Source organism: Nelumbo lutea, chromosome 2 (genome assembly GCF_056320005.1).
Source record: "Nelumbo lutea isolate HS-2025 chromosome 2, American lotus-T2T, whole genome shotgun sequence".
NCBI lineage: Eukaryota > Viridiplantae > Streptophyta > Magnoliopsida > Proteales > Nelumbonaceae > Nelumbo > Nelumbo lutea.
This window is the reverse complement of record NC_142685.1, coordinates 77,104,712-77,126,204: the sequence shown is the minus strand read 5'-3', so window position 1 is coordinate 77,126,204 and position 21,493 is coordinate 77,104,712. Positions and strand designations below refer to the sequence as shown.

The 21,493-nt window shown below is 35.2% G+C and overlaps 2 pseudogenes across 1 annotated transcript in view; both read left to right on the top strand.

Annotated features, from left to right (window-relative positions):
- Window positions 1-12,622: 12,622 nt before the first annotated feature.
- Window positions 12,623-14,943, top strand: LOC148871588 (serine/threonine-protein phosphatase PP1-like; annotated as a pseudogene).
- LOC148871587 (serine/threonine-protein phosphatase PP1-like) overlaps window positions 13,642-21,493 on the top strand; it is a 55,672-nt pseudogene continuing 47,820 nt past the window's right edge. Inside the window, exons 1-3 of the transcript XR_016107552.1 lie at window positions 13,642-13,781; window positions 17,136-17,302; window positions 18,294-18,380. The product of XR_016107552.1 is annotated as a serine/threonine-protein phosphatase PP1-like (transcript). The remainder of the gene's footprint in view (window positions 13,782-17,135; window positions 17,303-18,293; window positions 18,381-21,493) is intronic.

Below are 21,493 nucleotides of genomic sequence, written 5' to 3'. Positions count from 1 at the left end.
AGGCAGACCAACTACACAATATCCAAAACAAACCAAGCCCTAGTATCCAATCAACCTCCAATCAAATCCCTAACCACTGACCAAGCTAAGAGAACACTAAACCCTCTTTTCAAATTCAAACGAAACTAGCATGCCTAGATAAACTAGGAAGCATATTACTACGCTAATCACATTAAATAACAAGAACCAAGCATATTACTACACTAAACTGATTGACTTAGCATATTTAGAGAAAGTAGACAATGAACTCATCCAGAAAGAGGGAAATAAACAAATGAAACAACCCATTTTATCAAGATAAACTAAATCCAAACAATTCCGTTAAACAAATTAAACAAATGAAAACAAAAACTTTATACAATTCTTTCAACCAGTAAAAGAGAAGCATATTACAAATCTAAACTTAGTATTCTAACTTGAAACATCACATTTTATCAAGATAAACTAAATCAACTCACTCAAAATTTATAAGTGGCAATAAAAGCCATTAAAGCAGATTCAAACTAATCCCCACTAGCCGCATAAAATTCCTCCTTTCAAACAAACCCTCCTTGTCTTCTAACAACAATATAAAGTGGTTTCATTATTCTAATCCATAATTATTTAAACCACTTACAATAACTCAAAGCCAAGTGTTCTCCAAAACCAATGTTATCAAATTATCAGTTGCAACCTATAAACTAAAATGATTCCCAAAATCTTAAAAGAACAATCCCAATCGAATCCAACACAACAGAGACCAAACAAAACCAAACATGGCCAATAGTACAAATTAGAACAAAAAAAATGACACACTGTCTACCCAATCAAGGATATCAACAAATTGCCACATCAAAACCATCGAAGCAAAACATAGCCAAAATCATTCCAGAAAACCCAAGATTATTTAGACTAACTTACCTATCAAGACAAAGATATATCAAACTCAACAATATTGTTACTAGATGCTAATAATTTTAGAGTACTCACTTTCAACGAAACCTCCCCAGAGATACAAAATGAATCCAACCCAGCATAGCTTAACGAATCCGGTACACGTTTGATTTATCTATGGTTACTTTAGGGCAAACTTCCAAATACCATGAAACTGAGTCTAGCCAAACCAAGATAAACCAACTACACCATATCCAAAACTATCCAAACAATCCAATCGACCACCAATCAAATCCTGAATAACAAGCCATGCATAAAAGAACACTAAACCCTTTATTCTAATTTTAACAAAACTAGCATGGCTTGATGAACTAGGAAATCAACTCAACTCCTTCAAAAGATGGATTTATACCTATTCAATGTAAAATAAAACCAATAAACCTGGATCATTCCAAACAATCTAGCCTATATAACCTAAAACAACTCAACTATTTTAAAATAAACTCATTTTATCAAGATAAACTAAATCAACTCACTCAGAATTTATAAGCGGCAATAAAAGCCATCAAAGCATATTCAAACTAATCCCCACTAGCCGCATATAATTCCTCCTTTCAAACAAACCCTCCTTGTATTCTAACAACAATATAAAGCGGTTTCGTTATTCAAATCCCTATTTATTTAAACCACTTACAATAACTCAAAGCCAAGGGTTCTCCAAAACCAATGTTATCAAATTATCAGCTACAACCTATAAACTATAATGATTCCCAAAATCTTAAAAAACAATCCCAATTGAATCCAACACAACAGAGACAAACGAAACCAAACATGGCCAATAGTACAAATTAGAACAAAAAAAATGACACACTGTCATCCCAATCAAGGATATCAACATATTGCCACATCAAAACCATCAAAGCAAAATATATCTGAAATCATTCCAGAAAACCCAAGAATATCTTGACCGACTTACCTATCAAGACAATAAATGAAACTCAACAATACTGTAACAAGATGCTAATAATTTTACAGTACTCACTTTCAACGAAACCTCCCCAGAGATACAAATGAATTCAACCCAGCATAGCTTGACGAATATGGTACACATCTGATATATCTACGGTTACTTTAGGGCAATCTTCCAAATCCCTTGAAACTGAGTCTAGCCAAATCAAGATAGAACCAACTACACCATATTCAAAACTGTCCAAACAATCGAATCAACCACCAATCAAATCTTGAATCACAAGCCGAGCATAAAAGAAACTAAACCCTTTATTCTAATTTAAACGAAACTAGCATGGCTTGATGAATTAGGAAATCAGCTCAACTCCTTCAAAAGATGGAATTATACCGATTCAAAGTAAAATAAAACCAATAAACCTGGATCATTCCAAACAATCCTGCCTATATAACCTAAAACAAATCAAAGCAAATACAAGGAATTAATCACTTTAACCAACAAAAACCAAGCTTATTTCTACTCTAAATTCACAAACTTAAACAAGCCCAGCATATTTAGATAAAGTTGAAAATAAACTCATAAGATTAAAACAAACCTATTAAACGAACCATATTTTGTTAAACTAAATCCACTCACTCAAAATTATTAGTTCCACAAAAACCCATACAAATACATTCAAACTAATCCCCACTGGCAGCATAAACGTCCTTGTATCAAACGAACTCTCCTTGTTTTCTAACAAGCATATAAAGAGGTTTCATTATTCAAATTCATAATTATTCAAATAACTTATTATCACTTAAACCGAAGGGTTATTAACAACCAAAGAATATTATCAATTTATAAGTTGCAACATAGAAACGAGTCCAAACCGAATCCATTACAATAGAGCACAAACGAATCCAAACATGGCCAATGCAAAGTATAACCTATACAACCACACAATGTCGACCCAATCTGTCATTCATTAATCAGTCAAATCAAAGACACCGAGATATTATCATCTCAAAACCATCGAAGCAAAAATCAATCCAAACGACCCAAGATTTTTCAAACCGACCTACCTATCAAGACAAGGATAAGTCAAATTCAACAAAAATGTAACAAAATGCCAATAACTTTATAATACTCACTTTCAACGAAACCTCTCATTAAAGGTTAACCAATCTGGTACACGTTTGATATAGATAGGATTTAATTAAAGGCATTTTTTCAAATCCCATGAAACTGAGTCTAGCCAATCCTAGGTAGACAAATTACACAATATCCAAAACAAACCATGCCCGAGCATCCAATCAACCTCCAATCAAATCCCTAACCACCGACCAAGCTAATAGAACACTAAACCCTCTATTCAAATTTAAGCGAAACTAGCATGCCTAGATAAACTAGGAAATCAACTCAACTATTTTAAAAACTGAAGTTAAGGCATACTCAAAGTAAAATAAAACCATCAAACCTGGATTATTCCGAAAAATCCTACCTGTATAAGCTCCAAACAAATCAAAGCAAAAACAACACATAACCACTTTAAATAAAAAGAACCAAGAATATTACTACGCTAAACTGACTGGCTTAGCATATTTAGAAAAATTAGAAAATGAACTCAACTCCTTTAGAAGATTAAAACATATCTATTAAAACAAAAAATAAAAACAAATAAACTAGGATCAATCCAAACAATTCCGTTAAACAAATTAAACAAATGAAAGCAAAAATTTTATACAATTCTTTCAACCATTAGGAGAGAAGCATATTACAAATCTAAACTTACTATTCTAACTTGAAACAACCCATTTCATCAAGATAAACTAAGTCAACTCACTCAGAATTTATAAGCGGCAATAAAAGCCATACAAGCTGATTCAAATTAATTCCCACTAGCGGCACAAAATTCCTCTTTTCAAACAAACCCACCTTGTCTTCTTACAACAATATAAAGCGGTTTCATTATTCGAATTCATAATTATTTAAACCACTTACAATAACTCAAAGCCAAGGGTTGTCCAAAACCAATGTTATCAAATTATCAGGTGAAACCTATAAACTTTAGTGATTCCCAAAATCGTAAAAAACAATCCCAATCGAATCGAACAGAACAGAGACCAAATGAAACCAAACATGGCCATTAGTACAAATTAGAACCAAAAAAATGACACACTGTCAGCCCAATCAAAGATATCAACACATTGCCACATCAAAACCATCGAAACAAAACATAGCTTAAATAATTCCAGAAAACCCAAGATTATCTAGACCGGCTTAACGAATATGGTATACATATTCGACCCAACATAGCTTAACGAATATGGTACACATCTGATATATCTACGGTTGATTTAGGGAAATCTTCCAAATCCCATGAAACTGAGTCTAGCCAAACTAAGATGGAACCAACTACACCATATCCAAAACTATCCAAACCATCCAATCGACCACCAGTCAAATCCTGAATCACAAGCCGAGCATAAAAGAAAATTAAACCCTTTTCTAATTTAAACGAAACTAGCATGGCGTGATGAACTAGGAAATCAACTTAACTCCTTCAAAAGATGGAATTATACCTATTCATAGTAAAATAAAACCAATAAACCGGGATCATTCCAAACAATCCTGCCTATATAACCTAAAACAAATCAAAGCAAATACAAGGAATTAATCACTTTAACCAACAAAAACCAAGCTTATTTCTACTCTAAACTCACAAACTTAAACAAGCCCGACATATTTGGATAAAGTTGAAAATAAACTCAAATCCTTTATAAGATTAAAACAGACCTATTAAACGAACCACATTTTGATAAACTAAATCCACTCACTCAAAATTATAAGTTCGACAAAAACCCATACAAATACATTCAAACTAATCCCCAGTGGCTGCATAAACGTCCTTATATCAAATGAACTCTCCTTGTCTTCTAACAAGCATATAAAGAGGTTTGATTATTCAAATCCATAATTATTCAAACAACTTATAATCACTCAAACCTAATCCATTACAACAGAGCCCAAACGAATCCAAACATGGCCAATGCAAAGTAGAACCTATACAACCACACTATGCCGGCCCAATCTGTCATTCATTAACCAATCCTAGGTAGACCAACCACACAATATCCAAAACAATCCAAGCCCTAGCATCCAATCAACCTCCAATCAAATCCCTAGCCACCGACCAAGTTAATAGAACACTAAACCCCCTATTCAAATTCAAACGAAACTAGCATGCCTAGAAAAACTAGGAAATCAAGTCAACAATTTTAAAAAATGAAGTTAGGCCTACTCAAAGTAAAATAAAACCATCAAACCTGGATCATTCTAAAAAATCCTACTTATAAAACCTCAAACAACTCAAAGCAAAAACAACACATAATCACTTTAAATAACAAGAACCAAGAATATTACTACGCTAAACTGACTGACTTAGCATTTTTAGAGAAAGTAGAAAATGAACTTAACTCCTTTAGAAGATTGAAACATAGCTATTAAAATAAAAAATAAAAAATAAAAACAAATAAACTAGGATCAATCCAAACTATTCCGTTAAACAAATTAAACAAATGAAAGCAAAAACTTTATACAATTCTTTCAACCAGTAAGAGAGCAGCATATTACAAATCCAAACTTATTATTCTAATTTGAAATAACCCATTTTATCATGATAAACTAAATCAACTCACTCAGAATTTATAAGCGATAATTAAAGCCATCAAAGCAGATTCAAACTAATCCCCACTAGCCGCATAAAATTCCTCCTTTCAAACAAACCCTCCTTGTCTTCTAACAACAAAATAAAGCGGTTTCATTATTCAAATCCATAATTATTTAAACTACTTACAATAAATCCTACTCAATGTAAAATAAAATCATCAAACATGGATCATTCCGATAAATCCTACCTATATAAGCCCCAAACAAATCAAAGCAAAAACAACACATAATCACTTTAAATAACAAGAACCAAGAATATTATTACGCTAAACACAATATAAACTTACTATTCTAACTTGAAACAACCCATTTTATCAATATAAACTAAGTCAACTCACTCAGAATTTATAAGCAGCAATAAAATCCATACAAGCAGATTCAAACTAATCCCCACTACCCGCATAAAATCCCTCCTTTCAAACAAACCCTCCTTGTCTTCTAACAACAATATAAAGTGGTTTCATTATTCAAATCCATAATTATTTAAACCACTTACAATAACTCAAAGCCAAGGGTTCTCCAAAACCAATGTTATCAAATTATCAACTGCAACCTTTAAACTATAATGATTCCCAAAATCTTAAAAGAACAATCCCAATCGAATCCAACACAACAAAGACTAAACGAAACCAAACATGGCCAGTAGTACAAATTAGAACAAAAAAATGACACACTGTTAGCCCAATCAAGGATATCAACACATTGCCACATCAAAACCATCGAAGCAAAACATAGCTGAAATCATTCCAGAAAACCCAAGATTATCTAGACCGACTTACCTATCAAGACAAAGATAAATCAAACTCAACAATACTGTAACTAGATGCTAATAATTTTAGAGTACTCACTTTCAACGAAACCTCCCCAGAGATACAAATGAATCCAACCCAGCATAGCTTAACAAATCCGATACACGTCTGATATATCTATGGTTAATTTTGGGCATTCTTCCAAATCCCATGAATCTGAGTCTGGCCAAACCAAGATAAACCAACTACACATATCCAAAACTATCGAAACCATCCAATCGACCAACATTCAAATCCTGAATCACAAGCCGAGCATAAAAGAACACTAAACCCTCTATTCTAATTTAAACGAAACTAGAATGGCTTGATGGAATTATACCTATTCAAAGTAAAATAAAACCAATAAACCTGGATCATTCCAAACAATCCAAGCTATATAGCCTAAAGCAAATCAAAGCAACTACAAGAAATTAATCACTTTTACCAATAAGAACCAAGCTTATTTCTACTCTAAACTCACAAACTTAAACAAGCCCAACATATTTAGATAAAGTAGAAAATAAACTCAAATCCTTTATAAGATTAAAACAGGCCTATTAAACGAACCATATTTTGATAAACTAAATCCCCACTCAAAATTAAAAGTTCCACAAAAACCCATACAAATTCATTCAAACTAATCCCCCCTGGCCGCATTAATGTCCTTATATCAAACGAATTCTCATTGTTTTCTAACAAGCATATAAAGAGGTTTCTTTATTCAAATCCATATTTATTCAAACAACTTATAATCACTCAAACCGATGGGTTATTAACAACCAAAGGATATTATCAATTTATCAGCTGCAACATAGAAACGAGTCCAAACCGAATCCATTACAACAGAGCCCAAACGAATCCAAACATGGTCAATGCGAAGTAGAACCTATATAACCACACAATGCCAGCCCAATCTGTCATTCATTAACCAATCCAATCAAAGACACCGAGACATTGTCAAATCCAAACCATCGAAGCAAAAATCAATCCAAACAACCCAAGATTATCGAAACCGACCTACTTATCAAGACAAGGATAAGTAAAACTCAACAAAATTGTAACTAAATGCTAACAACTTTATAATAATCACTTTAAACGAAACCTCTGAATAAAAGTTAACCAATTTGGTACATGTCTGATATATCTACGGTTTAATTAAAGGCATTTTTTAAAATCTCATGAAACTGTGCCTAGCCAATCCTAGGTAGACCAACTACACATTATCCAAAACAAACCAAGCCCTAGCATCCAATCAACTCCAATCAACTCCCTAACCACCGACCAAGCTAATAGAACACAAAACCATCTATTCAAATTCAAGCAAAACTAGCATGCCTAGATAAACTAGGAAAAAAACTCAACTATTTTAAAAAATGAAGTTAGGCCTACTCAAAGTAAAATAAAACCATCAAACATGGATCATTCCGAAAAATCCTACCTATATAAGCCTCAAACAAATCAAAGCAAAAACAACACATAATCACTTTAAATAACAAGAACCAAGAATATTACTACGCTAAACTGATTGACTTAGCATATTTAGAGAAAGTAGAAAATGAACTCAACTCCTTTAGAAGATTAAAACATAGCTATTAAAATAAAAAATAAAAACAAATAAACTAGGATAAATACAAAAAATTCTGTTAAACAAATTAAACAAATGAAAGCAAAAACTTAAAACAGTTTTTTTAACCAGTAAAAGAGAAGCACAATACAAATCTAAACTTACTATTCTAACTTGAAACAACCCATTTTATCAAGATAAACTAAATCAACTCACTCAGAATTTATAAGCGGCAATAAAAGCCATACAAGCAGATACAAATTAATCCCCACTAGCCGCATAAAATTTCTCCTTTCAAACAAACCCTCCTTGTCTTCTAACAACAATATAAAGTGGTATCATTATTCAAATCCATACTTATTTAAACCACTTAGAATAACTCAAAGCCAAGGGTTCTCTAAAACCAATGTTATCAAATTATCAGCTGCAACCTATAAACTATAATGATTCCCAAAATCTTTAAAAACAATCCCAATTGAATCCAACACAAAAGAGACCAAACGAAACCAAACATGGACAATAGTACAAATTAGAACCAAAAAAATGACACACTGTCAGCCCAATCCAGGATATCAACACAACACATTGCCACATCAAAATCATCGAAGCAAAACATAGCTGAAATCATTCCAGAAAACCCAAGATTATCTAGACCGACTTACCTTCAAGACAAAGATAAATGAAACTCAACAATACTGTAACAATACTCACTCAAAATTATAAGTTCCACAAAAACCCATACAAATACATTGCAACTAATCCCTATTGGCCGCATAAACGTCCTTATATCAAACAAACTCTCCTTGTGTTCTAACAAGCATATAAAGAGGTTTCATTATTCAAACAACTTATAATCACTCAAACCGAAAGGTTATTAACAACCAAAGGATATTACCAAATTATCAGCTGCAACATAGAAACGAGTCCAAACCGAATCCATTACAACAGAGCCCAAACGAATCCAAACATGGCCAGTGCAAAGTAGAACCTATACAACCACACAATGCCGACCAATCTGTCATTCATTAACCAATCCAATCAAATACACCGAGACATTGTATTATTTAGTTTAATAAATTAGTTAATAATTTATTATTCTCTTTCTCTGAATCCTTATTTTATGGGTTATCAAGGAGTTAGGTCTAGTATGGTATAGCATGTACCTGTCTCGTCCCAATAATTAATGAAATTTTATTTATTTATTTATTTTACTAAACTAAATTATTTTTTTATTTATTTAAATACTTTAGATAAACTATTATGTATAAATTTTTATTTATTTGATTCAACCCAACACCCAATAATAAATGAGTATTTTGTTATTTTATTAAATTAAATTGTTGATTTGTTTATTTTACAAAATTAAGTAAAATATTATCCATAGATTTCTATTTTTTAATTTACTAAATTATTCAAGTAATTAATAATTTTTTTAACTATTTAGTTATTTCAATCTCTCTCCCAAAGCCTAATATTTAGGGCTATTCGTAGGTTAGGTCTCAACTTGGATTAAAATTATTAACAGGATCAATAGAACATATTTATGCACAAGTCTGAGTCCAGGTTGAACTTTGGGCCTACATCTTGAGCATGAGCCTGAAGTTCAAATAGAGCTCGAATCATGGTGAGGAAATTGTTTGTTCCTCTCATTTTCTCACCTAATTACTTATATAGTTATGCTATTAAGTTAAAAAATATTTACTGAACTTACTAAGTTATTTTAGTTTATAAACAAATTATTTCTCTCTCTCTCTCTCTCTCTCTCTCTCTCTCTCCCTCTTGAGTTACATATTTAGGGTTGTCAATGGATTGGGTTTAGATCTAGATAGTTTGGATATTTATTTAATTTTCCAAAAGTTAGTAAATTATTATCTGTAGATTTTATTTATTTATGTAACTAAATTATTCATCTAATTAATGATTTAATTTATGAACAACGGATTAGTTCTAGTGTCGAATAGGCTGTACATGTCTTTTCCCAATAATAACTGAAATTTTATTTATTTATTTTACTAAATTAAATTATTCATTTATTTGTTTTAATATATTAAATAAATTATTCTCCATAAAGTTTTATTTATTTAATTCAACCTGTGACCAATATTTACGGTTGTCAATGATGCAAGTTTGGTTGGGGATAGCTTGGACTAGTCTTGCAACAATCAATGCGCTCTATCCAACACCTACAATACCTCTATATAGCTCCCTGATTCAAGTGAAAATCTATAGCAACCTCTGGTCGAAAGGGAAACAAACAATTTACATCTTGATTGTATCTAGAAAGAAAGGCTTTAAAATCGTGTTACTTCCAGGCATTTATTTGGTAAAGAATGCATTTCTCAGCTCCATGACTAGCACTTCCTTCTAGAAGGCCAAAACGGATTTGGAAAGAAAAAAGTTTTGTTTGCTTCAAATGGTCTCAGATGATCTCTGCAGTGAGCATCAGCTATCTTAATGGCAGTGGCCACTATAGCCCATTTCATTACTTTCTATGTAAGAGATAATCCATGCTGACTCCTAGACGCCATAGGAACTCTCCTTAGCCCTTAATACCACTGTTTAAAAACATTGAGAGAGTTTGGTGGAGAATGGGATTCTTTGTTTCTTGAGACCCATTATTTTTTTCTGTTCCCCCATGCATGTATTCCTTATCTATCTTACCCAGCAGAGTTGGGAAGCTCATCAAGATTTTCAGAAAACATCCCACCCTTCTAAGTTCTAACCTTCTACCTATCGGAATATACACATTCCTTTTTCCTCCCTTACCAAAAAATTCCTGCCAGGGTTATAAATTGGCCTTTCTAGCAGGTTTCTGTTCAACAGCCTCCTACCTAAGGATGGATCCAGCCTATGGGGCATGTCTCTCCTCATCCATTCGCACCATTGAGTGCCCTTGGAAAGTCTGCTGACATGATGCCCACCTGGCAATGTTAAACTCGGCTCCTTCCGCTTTGCAAGGAACCAGATAAGGGCCACCATGACTCTATGAAGGCGTACTTTGTAAGCAACGGGCGGATAAGGCTTATCACCTTTGGACGTATTGGACATACACTTTACTAAGCTCTCGGCTTTGATTCTCTGCCCACTAGCTCTGGTTCTCTTTGGCAGCTTGGTACTAACTTGCTTGTTAGAGTCCCCTTGCCTGGGTCATCCTCTCGGGCTCTTTGATGTGTTTGATCTTGTAGATACGACTTGATGACCTTAGTTCACATTGTTTGAGCTGTCATTGCCAGCAGAGACTCAGCGCGATTTGGTCCTCATCACCTTGTGCATGTCTTTTTCTCTGATGTACATCTTCTCATGTACTACCTCTTTTATTTAATCAAATTTTTGTTATCCTTTCTCAAAAATTAAAATAAAGTAAGACCATTTGCTCTTTCTTAAGCTATCTGGAAAGAGTGCTACAGCCAGATCTTTGACTCAAAAGCTTCCATCATAGAGGTTGTTATGCATAGGACTGAGTGATACCTGATCTGCTGGTAAAGAGGGACTCAGCAATTCCAGGGGTTACAGCTAAGCAATCCAGTGTAACTGGGATTCCATCTCTCTCTCTCTCTCTGATGCCAGCTGTCTTGTGTACATTCTGTTCTTTGTTTTGTTCATCTGAGTATATATCTCAATACTGCATTATAAATGAAGTAGGAGTTTCCCTGCTTTACAGCAATATAATCATATACCACTTAAAAAAAAATGCTTATTCTGAAGAAAGTCATTGGTAAAGAAACTCAAGTTGAAATGAGGGAAGTGTTGGGAGTGTTATATTTAGGAGGGGAGTTTTCTGAACAGTTGGAAGATGGGGAAATAAGAGAGCAGAAATCGGGGGAAGTTTTAGAAACAGAACACTATGTGAGGGTCAATTGAAAAGAATGGGGTGGGAGTTAATTATCAAAAAAAAAAAAAAAAAAGAATGGGGTAGGAGTTTAGTTGACACCGGTAACCATATTTGGAGACACATTTTTGATACCTGATGAGGGCGATTCTGATGGCTGGAGTATGGTTTTTGGATAGAGGTCTGAGAGAATCCTTGTTTTTTCTTGTTTGTAATGGTTCTTATATTTGGGTCATAGTTTTCAAAGTGTGTCATACTGCCATTAGTCTATGTAAGTTCTTATTTGATTGGTCATGATGGGGAGTTTAGGATGCTTGTTGGTTCTCTTGTCCTTTGTGGGTAATTCCTTACAACCTATTTTTGTGTCTTCATTTTGTTTTAATGAATTTTTCTTTACCATAAAAAATGCTTATTCTGTCCAAGATTCCAAGGAACTTATCCCATAGTTTTGGAGATGTATTAGATAAGATGCCTGTGAGCAGAAAATCTGAATGTCATGTAATTACGTCTCTTTCACACTTTTCTCTACTACTCTCCCTCATTGAAAGATTGAGTCACTAGGGTCAGAGATATGATGGAGGGGAAAGGTTTTAGCTTCAATTGAAATGAGATTTTCTCCATTTTGTAGCATGGAAAGATGCATGATGAACTTTAGAAGAAAGTAAAGGAGAATAAAGGGAGAGTAAAGGGCCAATGGAAAGAACTACAAGATTGGTGATGGTCGTTCAAATGGCTTGGGAGAGCAGGGAACATAGAGCCAAGAAGACTAACTGGATGTGAATTCACACTCGCATCCAACTTTCTTTCCCTGATGTTGTTTGCTTTAGCCAAACTATGTGGTGAACATGTTTAGAACAATCTAGTGTTGAACAAGTCGAGATCAATGAAACATGGGGGACCCTCATGGACCAACTCCTGTAATGTTCAGGATCAGTGTCTCATTTACAGACTCCACAAGGTTGGTTTTTACCCAATAAAGAACTAATAGAGGACAAATATTCATATCTAAGCATTTATCTTTTTGTTGACTTCATCCTATGTGTCACATCATAGGTGTTAAGATTAATCAGATTTTATAACAGACATTGTCTAACACATGGTAACAGTTTTGCCTTTCCAAAGCCTGTTATCTTAGATACAAAAATGAAAACTCCCATTATCTACATGCTTTTATGATTGTTTTGATTGATATTTGAGAAAAATGATTGTGGATTTCGATTGAGTAATGAGTATCTCAGAGCAAAGGCAGCCATATTTTGAATTTTATTAAGTACCGGATGGAGCAAGTTGTTTGTTTTGTTGGGCATCTACCCATGTGTCTACACAGCTGATGCAAATGCATAAAGATAATTATCATATTTACCAAGTTCTCTAATTCAATTACAACATTTTCTGTTAAACTGCAAATATCTTGTGTGGAGTAAAAGTGTAGCTCCATTCATTTGCTTTAATAATGAAATCTCCATTGCTGAACTACTTGACTCTTTGGCAGGAGATATCCATGGTCAGTATTCTGATCTTCTTTGGCTTTTTGAATATGGTGGACTCCCACCTGCAGAAAATTATCTCTTACTTGGGGATTATGTGGACCGTGGTAAGCAGAGCATAGAGACCATTTGCCTTCTCCTTGCTTACAAAATTAAATACCGGAGAACTTTTTCCTTCTGCGGGGCAACCATGAGTGTTTCCATCAACCGAATATATGGGTTTTATGACGAGTGCAAGAGAAGGTTTAATGTCCGCCTTTGGAAGACATTTACAGATTGCTTCAACTGCCTGCCAGTGGCTGCTCTTATTGATGACAAGATCCTTTGCATGCATGGAGGATTGTCCCCTGACTTGAAGAACTTGGATCAGATACGGAATATTGCTCGCCCTGTTGATGTGCCCAATCAGGGACTTCTCTGTGATTTGCTATGGGCTGATCCTGATAAAGATATACAAGGATGGGGAGAAAATGACAGAGGTGTATCTTATACTTAGGGAGCTGACAAGGTCACTCAATTCCTTCAAAAACATGATCTAGATCTCATTTGCCGTGCTCATCAGGTAGATATGATTCAAATGCCATAGCCCGGCTCTTTTGGCTTGCTTAATCAACTTTTGTTACTTCATTAACATATGCATCTATCGGCTTATGTCTAGGCCTATAGATTTCAGTTATGCATCTAACATCAAATCATGGTCTAGATTAGTGCATGTTTCATGAAATCATAGGGTCCCATCAGAATGGCATAATTCATAATCCTCACTAAAAGTTATTGCAGACAAGTAGGGGTGCTACAACTTCCATATCTAGTAGTGGACTTTCCAGTGTGAAAGAAGGTAATTTGAGTGACTAATGATGAAAAATAGATATGAATAAACAAAGATACAGCTTGCTGTCCACCAAAGTTTGAGTAGGAACTAGGTTTCATCATGGAAGCACTTACAAAAGTAAAGAAAAAGAACTGTTGCTCATAGTTTCCAAGGTGCCAATGCAAGGCTAGGTGACCATGGCAGGGCACCCGGGCACCTAGGCACCTAGCCCTCACCTAGGCGATGGAATTTAAAAATAATAAGTTGATGGATTTCTACCCATTCTGAACTAGTTTCTTTGGATTTATGTATTCTGCACTTTTGTGCTTGTATTTCTTGCAGTGTTGCTTCAAGTAGGCAAAACAATTTATTAGAGTTACAACTTATAACTTAGGAGTTGGAACTTGAAAGAACTGAAGGGGGTGGAGCCCCTATTTGAGATCAACAATAAAAGAAAATGAATGTGAAAAATAGGTGGTAGAGCCCCTGTTCTAGACTTAGAAAAACTGGTGAAAAAATATTAAAATAATAGAATAAATATGAAGAAGAAAAGAAGGGGTGAAACCCTGTTCTAGACCCAGAAAAACTGGTGAAAAAATACTAAAATAAAAGAAGAGTATGAAGAAGAAAAGAACGGGTGGAGTCAAGGAAGTTATTGTTCTGACTTTGAATCCGCCAACATAGTATCCATATTCTCAATCAGCCGATTCCAATGAGTGAGAGAAGAGAGATGGAGAACAGGTTTGTAGAAGTTGCAAAATGGAGGAAAGAGATAAAGATTGAAGCAAAAGTTTGCACTCTTGAAGAGGTAAGGATCAGAGGCCAGCAGAGCTTAAAGATTAGGGAGGCAGAGAGAACTACAATATTGTTGGAAGGTCTTGATGTTATCGAATGGATGCAGAAGTTTGTTTAGAAGCAAGTTCTAAAGGTAAACAAATGAACTTTATGAAGTTCAACCTTGATGGAAGGAAGAAAGAGGTATGAGTTGGAATGCAAAAAGAATGCAAAAGGTTGTTACATAACTCTGCAGGAATTCTTTGGAGGAAGAAAGAAGCAGGTGGTCTGCTTCCCAGAAGGTAGAAGGGGTAATGGTTGGAAGGTAGTGACACAGGTACTGAGTGACTTTATTCAGCAGATGAAAACAAAACAAGTAGAGGCTGTAGCAAAGGAAAAGAAAGGGGGTATACAAAAGAGAATGGAAGAACCCAGTGACAGAAACTGGTTGATTGTAGAAAAAGGAAAAAGAAGTTCTAAACTAGTAGCATCAGTAAAAAAGGAGAATTGAGGGAAGAAATTTGCGGTGGAAACCTCAAGTTCACCAAAGGATTGGAGAGGTATTGCGCAGGCGATACTCAGAGAATTAAACCTACAAAAGCCAATGGTGATTACTCCTTATGCCTCTTTGTAAAGCTTTGTTAGATCTGGTTGAAGATGAAGTAGAGATTTCAGCTTTAATTATTCACTCAGAGGCTGGTGCTGCCACAGTCTCGAAATGGTGTCCTCTCTCCAATACCAAAAGTTTTGTGATTGAGGACAATGTAATAGTCAGATTGCTTGGGTTACTTTTCAACCTCTGGAAGGAGGAAGTATTATAGTCAACAGTTGTAGTCTGTGATGCAAGATTAGATGGTGTGTTTGATTGTGATCTCCATTCAGTTGTAGTGATGTTAGGTGGTATTAAACCCAGTGATATTCCAAAGAAGATAGAGGTTGTTTCAGATGGTTTAATTTACCCCGTTTGGCTTGCTACCTCCATTGAAGCCCAGCTATGGAAGGAGGGAAGAAGAGAGGAAGATGAAGAGACAAAATAGGCTTGGTTGTGTGGTTTGCAAGACAGTGTAGTCTCTACAAGTGAAGTTAAGGCAACTAAGGTTCTCAAGAAAAAAAAGAGAAAAAAGAGGATGAGTTAAACACTTGGGGAAAGTCTGCATGGCAAGGTGGGCTGAGGGATGGCAGGTCCTATGTTCAGTTGATGACAGGGGATTTAAATGGAGACGGGCTTGTTCCAGTTCAAATTTCAAAACAAAATGAACAAAGGTCGACAAGGTTTCAGGGTTCAAGCCAGTCCTGTGAGCTGGTTCAGTCTGGTCTAATGAACCGAGGCTAGTCAACTAGTCACATGTTTTAAGTAAACACGTGACTAGCAAAGGGATAGAGGGTTGGGCCAAGGCCCATCAGGATCTGATGGGTCTAGGCAAGTGAATGGGCCGACTTTTTTAAATCGGGTGGACCCAGACCTTAAAAAGACACGCGCCCTTTTAAGTAGGCACGTGACCAAAGGAGATGAGGAGATGATGGACCAAAATGATAGTCTATCATTGTCTCCCTCGAGCAATTCGCAACCAACGCTTGCAGGAAGTAGGGTTAGCCGCAGTGGTGCAACAAATCTGAACTGGGCATGTTGCTGATCAAAAACTGAGGAATGGGTAATTTGGCAGCTAAGGAATGAATTCAGGCACTTCAAACAACTTTCTAGAGATATGCTCATCCAAATATGATGGATTAGAAGATCTGCAAACAGCATGGCAGATGGCCTAGCTAAACAAGGAATTCAGAGACAACCCATGTTTTGGGCTCATGTGAAAATTTGGGCAGGCTTTTTGGGTTTGCTGTTTTTTTTACAACCTCTAGTTCTATCTTTCTATTCTAAATTAATATTTCAATTTTTCTGTTGCTGATAAAAAAAAAATTGCTTATCATGTTACTTTGAACAGTGAAAGAAACAGGGCCTTTTACCTCTTTTGAACGCACTATATAGCCCTCCCCCCTCCCCCATAACAGAAATATTTTCCTTCAATTCAGTCCTAGATCCTAAACATTGGTGACAGTTGCTGCATTACATACTAATACGATTATATGCCCATTACTCGCTCTGTCTCGGAATCAAAGCATCTACTGGCCAACATAAAATAGAGTTACACATAGTACACCTTTACACATATCATAGAAAGATCATTCGCTAGATCCTTCCACTAATGATCTCTTCGAGATTGTAAAAGATATGGTGATTTCCCTGTTAAGCCCTTTGCTTTAATTTGAATTTGGAGATGGTTTTCTTTCTTGGTTTTGGGGCTTTGTAATCTGAAGGCATATTCTTTGATGTAGTAAACTTATCAATGTGGCAGTCCCTGGGACACTGATGAACGAGCAATCAATACAAAGAGGGTGTTGAACCCTTGGGAAAGGAATGAAAATCTTACACTATGCCTCGATTCTACTAAGGCTATTGGATGTACAATAGTTAATATTGGCACGCAGGACTTCATTGAAGGGTAAGTATACATGCTGTTTCAGTCGTTAGTTCTTTTCTATTTTCAAGAATATTTTGGTCCTGTCACTAGTTTTTTTATAGTTTTCTGAATATTCTGTTCCATGCCAAAGTACAAAGAAGTAAAACTTATTAACCTAATATCTATTAGGTTCTTTTCATATGAACCCTGAAGATTATCTAAAAAGTGCATGATAGAAAGCCTGTAAACTTCAAACAAGATTGGAGTTTGCTATCTATGTTTATTTCATTATTCTGCCCTTGCTTGTACAATAGTTGATACCATATGCTCGGTAAGTACAATGCTAAGTTACATGTTTTGTGTTGTTGCACTGCACATTTTTTTTTCTTTATTTGGTCCTTTTGACGACTTTGGTTGGATTTTTGTTATTTTCTTCCTCAATTACATTGGCATATTGCAATCTATGAACAAATGTATATTTTGAGATGGATTTTTGTTGCATCATGTTGGTTTTGATTAATTTTTTTTCCCTCTACTAAGTTATGAAAGTTGGTAGGGTGCTCCTAAGTGTTAGCAGTTTCTGGTCAGTACGAATATTAATATTCTCTGTGTTTTTTATTTCCTCTGTCATCTAGTTCTTCGGTTGATATCTCAAATCATTAAGGTATGCTCTGGTTGTCATCTAAAAGTTTGAGCTTTCTTTAGACTTTAGAGTGTTAAGTCTTGATTCTGGACTGTAATTGTTTGAAAGCCATTTTTCTATTTTGACTTTTGAGCACATGGTGATGATACAAACTGAAAATTATAGTAATATTTTCTATAATTGAAACAATTACTTTGATGTTTTAACCTTAGATACAACTATGGGCAGACCTCAATTTGAGGAAAACACTTCAATTGGTGGAGTTAGTTGATGATAGTAAGGTGAAATAGCCTTTTTATAGCAGAAGTTTTCTGCTTATTTGTGATTTTTTATGAAATGTTATTTGCTACTTTTTAGTTCATATGTTGTATTTTGTTCATAAATCGTTAGGATGTGGAGGAGCTGATGAATCAACCACCTGAGAAGATCTTATTGAGATGGATGAACTTTCAACTGACTTTCTCAGCAGATGTGAAGGTAAGTTAAAATTGGGTTAATAGATTCCCCTTCTCTTTATTTCGTTTGTGTGTTCATAATCACTATAACCTACCTTTGACTTTCTCAGCAGCTTGAAAACTTAATATGGTAGTGTACTATCTCAAAGTGGATATGAGATATTTGAAACAAGTGGTGGTTGATTCATCAAAACATGAAATCTCATTTAGTTATATTTGGCAGTTAGAACTAAAAGATGCTTTATAACTCAATTTTATTTCATTCCACTTGGTGCTTGAATCCCGAAAACTAGAAACCAGAAATCAGGCTGAATGTTCATTGAGTTAATTGAAATCACTTAGCAGTAAACACTTTCCAGTTTCCATACTTTGAATGCTGGAACATGCCTCCTTTTCTGATCAGTAATTGGAAGGCCCTCTTCCTCCTCCTTGCACAAATATAACAAAAGCAAGTGTGCAATTAATTAATGAGCATATGCAATTGCAACTTGTTTAAATCTCAACATTAGGACAAGCTCTTTGTAGTAACAGCATCGAATGCATCAAAGTTTAGTTTATGCTAATAAGTCATTTTCTCTAATTAAATTTAAAAAGTCAGAAATCATTGCTATCCAAAACTGGTCTTTGGAAGATTTAAATAGCCGGTAAATTCTTGGGATCTCCAAAAAAGGCAAAGTGATATATTGTGTTATATACCAGAAGTATTCATTTGGCAAGAGAGAAAAGCAAAGTGTTTTTAATAACAAGAAGATGCAAAGGGATGAAGTACTTAGGAATATCCTCCAGTATCAGTGGTAGAGGCTTCATTGAAGCAGGTAAGGGATGATAGCACATGCAATCAAGGGATCAAATGTCTTGATATAGAGGGCAATGTTGTTCTTCAAAGGAACAACAATGTTTTCTAGCTGAGGAAGTGTTAACTGGAAGGATTGGTGCCAATTTGGGAACGGATCCAAGAGGATTAACTGATTAGGTAAATCTTATTTGGTGCATGTTACTAAGGTTTTTTCGTGGATAAAAGAGGGACTTGTTGAGACTGAACCCAACAATAAATATAAGAGAGTTTTTTCAAGGAAGGTTGGTTCTAGAGCTACAAATCATAAGGTTCTTATTGATATTAACTCCAGTGATCAAACTAACATTCATGATAGTTCTGAAGTTGGGGAGTTAAAGAAGATTGGAGTCCTTGAGGTGAAAGGGAAGGGGGATGTGGGTAAAGCTTTGATAAGTAATGAAGTTTTGAACTTAGATAATGGGAAAAGGAAGAGTTGAGTGGACTTAAGGAAACTAGTGGAGAGGGATATTGAAGTTGGTAAATCTGTAGGCCTATTCTTTTTGGGTGGTGAGGCTTTTTTGCTAGAAGGGCTTTTGAAAGAGTTTGAGAATAAGAAAAGGCGAAGTGAAAGAGCAACACTCAAGAGGAAGGTGGAGAGACATGGGATGAGGGAGAGGGTCAGGATTTTAGACGTGGAGGAGTAAGTGCGATTGATGGGAGGAGTTGTGGAAGTTTGATTTGCTGGTTTTTACAGGAGGCAGATGCTGTCGTTTGAAGTGTTCAAGAGGGTTGGTTGGAGATTTTCTCATCTTCATCGGGGCTAGTGCTGCTTCGTTTAGTTCTTGGAATATGGTTTTAGTTTGGTTTTGTGTGTTGACCCTTGATTTGTGCTGTAATTTTTTTTTTCTATCTTTTGCTGTTTGCTATTGTGGGAGTATTATTTTTGCTTTCGGATGATGTTTTATCACTTTTTAATTGTAATCCCTTGTTTTATTTTTTAATGAAATTTACTCTTGAAAAAAAATCCTTTGTTCTCTAAGCTCCTCATATGGTGTTAAATGAGTTCAAAGACTACTGCTTCAAAGTGTTCTTTCTGTGTTTATTTGTGTTTCTTCCATTTTTTGAAATACTTTCTCTTTTTTTTTTGTGTACAGTTAATGTATAGGAGTTCCTGATATTTGGAGTTTTTAATAGCTATTGTCCACGTTATCCCATTCTTCTATTCCTTCTCCTCCTATTCGTGTTTTCTCTTTCGACCCAAGTCCACACTCAACCTCCACCTTTACTTCCTCAAAATGCAAACCATCTTCAAAACAACCTTTATCCTGATACATACATACATGCATTGGTAGGCTGAATAAACTGAAAATCCCCTCCAATTTATTGATGTTTATTAGGTGAAATCCAAGAGGGAATACAATGAGTGAGGGAAATTTTTGTAAGTGTGAGACTTTATTCTTGTGAATGATCCAAACTTATCACAATTCATGAGGTTAAGGAAGTTGAACATGACTTTCACCATGACCAGCCCTAACTACCTTCATGTGTACAATGCACTTGATTGAATAATTGATAATCATTCGAGCTAGTTCACATCTGAACTGCTAATGCATGAGATTCAACAATTGAAAAAGAGAAAAAGAAAGGGACAAAGTCCAAATGATTCCGCTGGCATGAACTGAATAGTAAAACTAGTGGTTATGACACGAGCCAGTCCCAACTCCGCTATTCCGAGCTGAATAGTAAAACTAGCAAACTTGGAATATGAGTATTTTATCTGCCTCAAGCCTGTGACCAGTGTGAGATGGAGCATAAAATCCATTCACACCAAAAAAAAAAGAAAAGAAAAAGAAGAAAGAAGCAAATACCCCATGTGAGATGGAGCATAAAATGTACTCACACCAAAAAAAAAGAAAAGAAAAAGAAGAAAGAAGCAAATACCCCATGTGAGATGGAGCATAAAATGTACTCACACCAAAAAAAAAAGAAAAGAAAATGAAGAAAGAAGCAAATACTGAAAGAATGGTAGGATCCATCTAATGGACGCCATAAAGGTTGCGGAATGGGTGGGCGAATTTCAAAAATTTCCTACCTTCTCCCAACTGGGAATCATATTCCCTAAATTTAGAATACAATATTCAAGGATCCTACTTGAACCATAATCAAACTAGATCTGTACCAAAAGATAAATGGGAGGAATATACCTGATCCGGAGAAGCAGTATCTCCCAAAGTTGGTGTTCACGCCCAAAGAATGCTCCAAGATCCGTTCCTGCTGAAGATGACACAGCTGTGGATGGAACAGAACCAGCAGGGTGCGTCCTACACACTGGATCCTTCACAAGAATCCTCTGGAAACAC